Source organism: Choristoneura fumiferana, chromosome 8 (genome assembly GCF_025370935.1).
Source record: "Choristoneura fumiferana chromosome 8, NRCan_CFum_1, whole genome shotgun sequence".
NCBI lineage: Eukaryota > Metazoa > Arthropoda > Insecta > Lepidoptera > Tortricidae > Choristoneura > Choristoneura fumiferana.
In genome coordinates, this window is record NC_133479.1 from 9406779 (window position 1) to 9417484 (window position 10706).

The 10706-nt window shown below is 36.4% G+C and overlaps 1 pseudogene; it reads left to right on the plus strand.

The window, feature by feature from the left end:
* The window catches only part of LOC141430428 (uncharacterized), a 30081-nt pseudogene extending 29538 nt beyond the window's left edge, over positions 1 to 543 (plus strand).
* The last annotated feature ends 10163 nt before the right edge of the window (positions 544 to 10706 follow it).

The window sequence follows — 10706 nt, forward strand, 5'->3', positions numbered from 1 at the left end:
CACCGATCTCTCAAAAATACAGAGATATACTTTTACCTTTTAAGACCCTTCACCTCCAGTAGTTTCTGTTGAATCCGTTGATCCGTACCCAATGACGATTCTTGTCCCTTAAGATCCTGTCCTTTTGCTCACCAAAGTTGCAGTTCTCTGCTAACTTTCTAATAACCGTGTAATATACATCAAAGGGTTCCCGTCTTCTTGATTTCTTTTTTCAAGTTGAAGTATTAATGACTTCGTTTTGCTTTGGTTTAAAATATTCGTCGAAAACGTTGATGACCTCTTCCAATTTTTTATCACTTTCTTCCGTCTTGAGGACATTACAGTAAAGCTCTTGTGCCAGCTGCCCAATGCATTTAATTAAAATCGCTGCTTTCCGTGCTTCTGATAGTTTTCTAGCCCTGCCGCTAGCAAAAAATGTTTAAATGACAACTTAAATCGTTGCCAGTGCGGCCAACTATTATCAATGTCATCAAGGTTGAGACCTTGCGGCATTTTGTATTCCACTGCCCCCATGCTGTCTACTTTGACATCGAGCTTTCCTGAATCTTCGTCCGACATTCTTCTTGGAAGACAAAACAAGCGCGTGGCTTGAGTTGAAGCTTGAGTGAGGAGGAGTTGAGGTCATCTTTCTTAATCGAAATTAATCTTTGGTTCTTCTGCTCCGTACGGCTGCGCCATGTAGTGTTTTTAATAAAAGATAGTGTTCGTTGAAATATGTTGTTTTATTTTCTTGATATTCTTATAGTTTTTACATATTAATGCGTGTCGTCTCGGAGGGACCGAATGCAAAAGGGGAGCTGTTAAACTTGCTTTTTTCAAAGTGACAGTTCGTTTAGAAATTTTACACACCTCCTCTGTGGCAGATACTAATTTTGGTGACTGTACGCGATACACTCAGATATAGATCTCTCCAGAAGTCAGGCACGGAACTGTTCTTAGACCGATAAACATGTTTAGGGCGCTAAAATGTGCATTATGAAAAACATCCAACTCTACAAGCTACTTTGAATATACCGCAGACTCCACATAATTCAGTCTGACCTCCCGACAATAATGATTGTAATTCGAGTAATGTTTGTTTTGGACAATTTCATTGTTTCATTTGCGAAAGCCGCGCCGGTGTGCTCGCGTGCTGCGTAACGCTCGCTCGTGCAATGCTTGCGACAGGTATAGAGCTAAAGTGGAGTTAAAAAAACGCTATAGCTGTCTAAAAGGATCTTCATAAAAAGTCAGAAGTTGAAAATTTTGGAGGGGAATTCAGGCTCTGGAACTGTAAAAGAATTCTCAGAAGGCGGACCAGATATTTTTTTAAAGTTACAGTCATCATCAAGCATAAGGTAGAGCACCTCACGGGATAGTAATATTTAAAGTGATAATTTGTGTAAATAGCGATGACAAGTTACGAGTTTAAATCATTCCGGTGTAGTCAGCTTCTGAAGTTAATTACTGGCACATGGGATATTCTTTCTCTTTAAGCTCACAACCCATCCTGCGTTGCATTTTTCCATAGGTAAGTTTTTATGCTCTCTTACCATCTGATGATACATTAAATTTGTTCATTTGCCACATTTTTTAAAAAAGTTACATTAAAATATGAAATCATAGATCTTAATCACATTACATCTTAATTTAAATCATACGTTATACTCGTATATAAAACGCCCCATTTGTTTAAAAAAAAACACCAAACAAAAGATAATCTTAATTGGATTGTTAGTGGTTATATAATTTTACTAACAAAAACTTCCCTAGGTTCTATATTCAAATACAAACATTGGAACCACATAACAAATTACAAAGAAAAAAATCATAAAAGTAGAGATTTCAATCAGCAGCATTTTAAAGTCACAAGGGAAAGGCATCTTGTGCAAACTTATCTACCCCTCGTGATTAGATCGCGACGATAAGAACGTTTCGGCGAGAATGCCAAATCCTTGCCAGCATTAGAATAAAATTGCAACAATTATTTTTATTATATGCACAGAATAATAAAAATAACAGAGCGTGCGAGGCAATTTGCGCGCGACAGCAAACACACATTGGCATCTTTATTGGCTTCATCCTTCGTCGCTCCTGATTGTAGGTCCGGATTATACCCGGGAACGCTCTCCCTCTTTCCTGTGGCAATCCTACTAATATTATAAACGTGAAAGTTTGTAGTGTGTGCGAGTGCGTGCGTGCATGAGTTTGTGCGTTTGTGTGTTTCTTTTTCTTCTTCTTTCACGTTGAAACGAATGAAATTTGGTGTGTAGACAGATAGACTTCTGGAAATCACATACATATATAGGCAACTTTTCATCTCGATATTTCCACAAGATCCTTGTGAAATCCCAAAACCTTAACAAATATTGCACGCGTTTTTGTTATACAACGTAAAACCAATGAAAACTACTGTATTTTTTTATGGGAACGACATTTTTAACCGAGCGGTCAAAAAGCTCGAATATTCTCCCCAGTAATGTTTCTACGTTGAGGACGGCAATCATTCAAATTCTGCTTCCTTCCGAACAGTACTTTAGCTCCCTACGTGGTGTACTATTTATCAAAGTGCTTTGTCCCTTCCCCGTTTCCCACGTCACTCGTTGCAGCTAGTGACGTGGCAAATAATTATAAAATACTCCACGGGTGGTCTGATAGTGCTGTAAGTGGATAACCACTTCTCTGCTGATTCCATATACATTCCGTGCACCATAATAATATACAGTCATACAAAAGTATGTGAAATAATACCAACTACCAAGCTACAACGTAATTCTTGAGGGTTCAAATGTAAATACTTGCACAAGTTAGAGTTGATCATTATGTTATCCCTTTGTCGAGAGCAATTAACAAGGGTTTGTTATTATTGGATGAAATAATTTTATTATTTATCCGTTTATTACGTTACCCATTTAGGCAAACTTTTAGGTATTGTAACGGGTTTATTAGTTTTCCATTCGTAGTTTAATTAACTTGCAAAATTTTGATGTTGTTGATGACTAATGAGATAGCAGTAAAAACTTCTGACTCCTTTTTGGGATCAAATTTGACTTGGAGTGCGTTAGAGTCAATAGATGGAACGCAGAACAGATCTTCTCGAATTAAGACCGCGGATCGTAGCATAGAATGTCCATGAACAAGATAAACGGATGATCTGGTTAAATCCGAAGCAACTGGAGGTATATTTTTGTGTCGTTAAGGTATATTTTTTTGTTACTATGAACTGTGTTTGCTTTGAACTCATCTAAATGATTCCAACGTAAGACCAGCGTCGGCCGCAAGGTTTTTTGCTCTTTGTCTGTAACACACCTGACCTGTAACAGTGGACGTTTTACGGCTGATATGATGATGATGATGATGAAGAGTTAATAGTGCCAGCTCTTTGATGTCACAGTGTCATTATAGCGCTTACGTATGGTTCAGACAGATTTAAGTGAACATTGGTTACAAAATAGCTTCACTGCCTATTATGCGCCGCCTAATACTTCAATTATTCGCATGCCAATTTTAACATAATGCCGCAAGCGTGTACGTAAGACCTGAAGGCAATCCCGCTATCCTCAATTTTTGCGTGTTACAAGAAATTATAAAAGCACGTTACTTTACTCTCAGTGCTAAACGGTCGTTTTAAACTTTTACTTTCGATTCGTATCCGTTTGATTGAAATCTTGCACGGATTTCCGTTGTGGTAACTCGCTGTAATAATTAGTTTGCACATAAATCTTTCATATTATTTCCACAATCTCTTACACCATAAAAATTTTGGCTGGTTACAAAAAGCTATTTTGAGATATTGATTTTCATTTTTGTAGAAATAAACGGAAAATTTTGGTATGAATAATGTTATTTTTTTCTCAATTACAACTCCAACTTCCTTATACTTAGGTACTTTTACTTCCTTACACTTAGAAATCATTCAGGTATATACTGTTTATATCAATTTTACGGATGACACTATTTAACGGCCGTATAATACAGACATGGAAAAACCGACCTGATATTTCGTGTACACGCCCATAGAAACTCTTGTCAGTTTGACACCAGTTTGTATGGGCGTGTACACGAAATATCGGGTCGGTATTTCCATGTCGGTATTATTCGTGCCGGTAAATAGTGTCACCCCATTTTACTATTTTTTTCGTAGGAACTGGCAAAAGTTAAGCATGACATTAATTTTCCAAACTTTGAGAAATTCACACTGCACAATAAATTGTTCCTAACCTCAAATTCCTTCTCTTTTAATATAAAATTTAGCTCATTACCATGACTCACTAACGTGAATAACTCAAGAACGTACTTGATAACAATTGAACGAATCCAAAAGCTTTGCACATTCTATTCAAACAATGAGATTAGTAGGTAAGGATTATTCAATAATAGCTAGAGCGTGCAGAAGTTTATTATAGCTACTGTACTGGCTACTGGGTAAAGTTTGTTTTGCTTTAATGATATCGTTTGAGATTTGGAAGATATTTGCTTGAATTTGCTTGCTGAGACTCGTAGGGATTAACAGATTTGTTACTGAAATGCCTAATACTTATATAAAGTGTTAATTAGTGTAATATTTAGTAAGTAAGTATAAATGCTGTAACAATCAAAATACCGTAATCAGAGCCGGATTTAGAGGGCATCCGGGACTACAGCTCCGAGCATCGACATCGTCAAGGAAAGGACCCCACAATAAAGGTCCAAATTTCGACAGATCAGCAACTTCCCCGTTTTTTTCAAACTTTTTTTTATGTTGGTGTTCATTTCTTCCTTGCCCCAAGTTCTCTAGACTTCTAAATCCGGCCCATGTTTTAATGCTAATTATAATAGGTATTCTATTGTTTCAGTGACTCTTTTTAAAATGCTGCCACTGACCACACGGGTTTCTTTCCGTGGAACGAGATTTTCCCAAGTGTTACTTAATTGCATAGTTCAAAAGTTATGATTGTTTTTAAACATTTTTAAGCGGCTTTATTTGTTATGTGGTCGTTATCACAATTAAGTCTTTGTAGCCATGTCAGTGACCGGTCGTGGCCGTTCAAACGCAAGGTCTCTGATATCGCTGCTCGGGATTTCCTTTTTTTATTAAGTCCTGGGAGCTTCAGTGTGGGTGGTAGACGGAAAAGGTCGTTGATCACGTAACACTTTCACATTATGCACGTCGGTTGTCAATAGTAAATCAATAGAATGACGAAAGACTGTCGGGGCTTCGTCGTAGGATGTAGGTTATTTGACAAGACTTTAGATGTATGTTTGTTACGAAAGAACTGAATATCGTGTTTGGAGTCTCTTTAGTGATTTGTTTTTTAATAAGCCACTTTAATAACCACAATTTATTGCAAGAATTTTTAAAATAAAACGAATGTTATCGATTATTTCTATAAAATGTCAGCAGGCTTTTCGAAAGGCCATTTTTTAAGAAGTATTTCCAAATTTGAAAAATATAAATAAGTACTAGTTATTTCAGACACTTTCATCGAACATCATTATGTCGACATATCTAATAACTTCTCTTGTTATTTCCCTTTATAATTTTTAGGTGCTGATTTATGATAATTAACTTTCTCTCGACGCTAGAATAAACTTTGAATACTTTGATATTGATAACCTATTATTTACAGCTTCATAAACATGTTAGTCGTCTTCTTTTGGTGCTTGACATCCTTACATAAGTGGATATTATGACACACCAGTGCTATATGGCTCACCATCATGTCTGCACTTTGCAATGCATCGTGAATTGTCACGATAACCTTTAAGCGTAATGTCTTAGTATGTCGAAGTGCATTTTTATTTGTTCCATTTCTGCGCAAACAAATAAATAGTCGCGTAAAAGTGGTATAATGATTGAACTACTGTATCTACATAAGTAAGTATAGGTACTTTATACCGACAAAGTTTGGCCTAGTAAATATATGTCTTTTGCGTTAATTTATCGTGTTATACCTTGTGATACTTGTGAAATGTACAGAGTTTAAATTTCACTGTAGGTATTTCACCTAAGTAGGTATCTTTTTGTTTCTTAAACTGTTCTAAGTTCAAGCTCATTTACCCTTAAAAATTTTGCTAAGTAAATATTATAATTAGAAATAGCAGAATAAGCTGCCTACTGTCTTAATACCACCCAATGATTTTTATGCAACTACTTATTCTCCGCATATAAATAATGTAAATTATATTCTATTTTATTAAGTATGATTTATTCTCTTGTGTCCTCATTGCACTTGTTTCATCTTTATCAATATGATACCAACACGTGCGTATCGCACAAACTAACGGACGTAAGAGAACTGGCTCTTCCGCATATTACTGCAAGATTCGAAGACGACAAATATCAAGTAACCTTAAACTGCTTCAAAATATTATTAGCATTTAAAATACTGCTTAGATAACTATTAGCTTTTCCACATTTAAGATGAATGGGTCAATCGTGAGATTCACATTAAAGAAAAACTTTAGATTAAGGTCAGAGTTCGTTCTACCCTGAGTCACGACGAAGTTAACGAGTTGGTAATGAATTTAATTGTATCAATTAATCAGGAATTAAATCATACGTGACTGGTGATTAACCCGCGTATTGCACACATGATACAAGGCTTACGCAGCGTTTGCGCTATATTTAGTGAATGTTGAAACTTTTCATCGCCTATTGCTTGCGTTGGATAATTGCGTGAAATGTGAACTGTTATCAGACTTTACTTGTGTAGCATGAGGCAATGTGCATTTTGTGATTTAGTACTTTCTTACTTCATCTTTGGGTAAAGTATATCTATACTTTGGCTAACTCGTTGTTCGTTTACTTACTTTTGTCTATGCAAGTCAAAGTGTCTAATTGAAATAGCATCTTTTTCACGATTACAGGCTGTAACAAAGATTGAAATGCCGTCTAAATGTCCTGTAGCAACCACGGTACGAATGAAAATATTTATCATCATCATCACTGTCTACCGAAAGATGTCCACTGCTGGACACATCTCTCCCCTAAAGAACGCCATAATGACTGGTCTTGCACCGCCTGCATATATCTGACTCCAGCGATTTTCATCAGGTCATCAGTGTACCTTGTGGAGAGCCTACCGACCCACGATATGTCTTCAGGTATGTGATTATCACGCGCATTGACCCCAACGACCAAAGTTCTTCGAGCAATATGTCTCGCACACTGTCGCTTAAGTTTGGCAAGTAATGTTATTTTGGTTCTATTTACTAACCATTTAGATTCGATTTCAAAGAAACTCGGAGCATAGCTCTCTCCTTTCTCGTACTGTATTCTATTGTTATATATATTAGAAGTTATTCATTTTAAGAAGTTTTTACTTGTTTTTTTTTTAATTAAATGTTATGTTGATGATTCATTACAGTTTTGAGCAGTTCTGAATTGATTATTTAGTTTCAGATCAAAGAATAGTCAAAATGACTACGTAAGTACTCCGCAGTATAAAACCGAGTTTAGATTGCATTGCGTAAAGCCAACGAGTTTGTAGTGGTCAATCGAGCGCCGCAATGTAATGCAACTTGCACGATTTTTCTTGCAAGTCTAAACTCGGCTTAACACGCATCAGTGCTAGTACTCGTACCTACTCGTGTTAAGTGACCCAACTCTGTTCTTCATTTCGAGTATAATATATGATAAGAGCTGACCTATCGATTGACTCATTGCTGATCAGTTGGCAGCTGACACCCATAGCACTGACTGACCTGAATTGACCTAGCAGATCTGTCCTCGTGTTCACTTCACTGATTAGACGAGGATAAAGCTAATAATAGTCTACACTCATTATATTTAGATCACGGTGGATCGAACAGGGTGCAAACATGGGTCGTTGTTATCAGGGTTGGTTTTATGTAAGATGTTACGTTGTGTTTGATAACGTTTGTTGCCGACATTGTAGGAAATTTTCCAATATTGGAAATAATCCATTATCTTTCAGCAACGAGAAAACTGAAAATGGCTCATACTCGTAGGTATTAGGTACTTAGTTCAGTAGAAGACTAGCTCTTACAGGAAATTTTATGTGTACCTAATCTCCAAAACTTTTACAAAAATACAGAACCATCCTCATCCCAGCATATATACGTCCCACTGTGAACAGGCTTCTTCCCAGAATGAGAGAACTTTACACATATACCATTGATTTTTTTCTTGTGTATAAGAAATTTATTTACACACAAAAAAAATATATACAATAATTAACAGAAATAAAACAGAATTATAGAAAAGTAGTAGTAATTTATGCCGAAACTAACGCACCGCTGGAGTAAACGAGTTCTTGAGTGGAGACTGCGTAAATAAAATACTTAAATAAATAAATAAAGAACTAAAACTAATTTACTCTAATCCTAAAAAATCTATACTATTTACAAATATCACCCAAGTCGTTGCTATTGGGCAGGGTGCCCATAAGGCTGGCTGCGTTTCCTCGTTGTATGGCAATACCAATACGTTGACCGAGGAGAGAGCCAGCCCTATGGAATTGTACTCATAATTTTATTATGTACACATTTTTAAGCAATTCGCATAATAAAAGATGCAGCGAAATACGTTTATTATTACTATTGGGTATTTATTTACTTTGTACGGTTGACCGTAATTTAAAAGGGTACAGTCACACCCCATTCCTGGTCCTACGATGGAGAAACGTAGACGATGGATTATGTTCATGTAATAGGTACCTTTTACTTATTCTGTGGCAATACTAACATCCTACATAGCCGGTCTAAGGCAGCTTGTACACGTCCGTTGTTTTCACCGGACAACGGATCGGTTTTTTTTTGCCTGACTTGCGGTGTTATATGGCTTACAATGAATTTGTGTACATGCACCGGACACTTGTCCAGCGACGGAGCCATACAACACCGCAATAAACGGACCGTTGTCCGGTATAAACAATGGACGTCTATAAGCGGCCAAACGTCTATTTTTTTGGGGAGTTTAAAGTAGAGTTCTACACACGCAATCCTTAGTTTCGTTTACAAAGGATATGTTTGGCTGTTTGAAGTTTTCGTGTGGGGGAATGGACAAAGTTAGGTGGGGACTTATCGGGAACGTTACCTCAGGCTTGCTAGAAGACCGGGAGAGACACATAACGTCGAACGTCGAGCATATCGTCTAAATAAACCAATTGCCTATGTAGGTAACATAAGCTAGCTCGTAAAAGCAAGTATCAAATATCAAGTAATTAGCGTTAGCAAAGTCCCAGACGAAGGTTATCGGCGGGTCAGCGCATTGCTATAATTAGTGCAACTTGCACCCAGCTGCGTGTGCGCCATTCAAGCGTATTCTCATAAAAGTTTAGGTTCCTCTCAGAGCCACAGCTTCATACAATTGCGTTATGATACTTAGTAGCTTAGTAGGTACATTTATTATTTTGTAGGTTCAGAAGGACACAAGTATTATAGAGCCAATTAAAATTTTCAGAATATGAGATTTTCACAAATTACTCGTTAGCTAACTAGAACTAGTTATGTAAAAGCATAATATTGTCGACTGTTGTTTAAAACCCAAAGTTATAAAGCAATTTCTTAGTTGGCTTTATTCATTAGTATCTGTAGCTAAGTGTGGATAACATATAGGGGGAAAAATAATACGGGTTCACAAAATACCTAAAAAGCCTTTAAATAACATTGGTGTCTGAATTGTAATCAGGTTGTCTCGGCCAATGTATAAGTACAAACGCATTTAAAAATGTATGAAGCTTAGTCTCTGTGGAGTATTTTCTCATATTATGGTGTTGCCGCAATGACATTACTCAGGCATTTTGCCTAATGCCCGGGAAAAGAAAGTAAAGTTACACTAAGTGAGGTTTCACTTTTGTTGACTTAGTCTAAGGGCCGACTGACCCTAATGCGAGTAAATAAAGTACCTTTTTGTGACTCAACGTTTTCTATGTGAATTGTTTTTTTTTTCATGATTCATAGATGAAGTGTTGTGGTGACTGACGCCTGTCGCCACACGTTGCGTGTCAATTATAAGAAAAGTTTTTTTTGCCAACTCTGAGTTTAAGTCAGTTTTCTACAAATTATTCAACGAAACTTAACAAACCAAAAACTTTAATTGGCGCAGGGTTTCAGTAATTTTCACTTCAGTTCAAGTATGGACATGTTGACTTGCAGTTTGGTTCGGATATGTATATAAAATGACAATACAAGTAATTTAACAAAAAGTACAGTCAGTAAAAAGCTTCTTATAACAATTATGTGATGAATATGTTGTGGACGAAGTGATAAATCGGTCACTTTTTATAATGACCGGGCGTTTATGAAAAATAATATGAATAATAAATTAAGTAATGACTATTCAAATCATTAAATTTCCCGGGCATTATACATAATGTCTATCTCCTATTGGGCAGAGTAATAAAAATGTGTGATTCATTACTATTATTAATATTTTTGTCATAACATTCCTTAATTTTGTAGATACATTTACCTATATGATTAAATATCTGTCAAAATCTGTAAAATAAGTTATTTATAATTGTTGAATTCAGATCTCTTGTTTTGGTCGCGAATAGTCGAGATTGACCCTAACACGCTCCTCCTCGCTGCGCTCGTCATCGCACCTAACTTTCCGGTAATTGAATTAGACTTCAGTTGCCCAAAAACCAGTTGTAATCAAATTGGCCAACGATCATGTAGCAATATTCATAATGACCGGACAATGTGATAAATAATGAAGTTTACATACTTAATAATTATCACTTGCCCGGTATAGCTTGTCATTATTCATAATGCCCGGG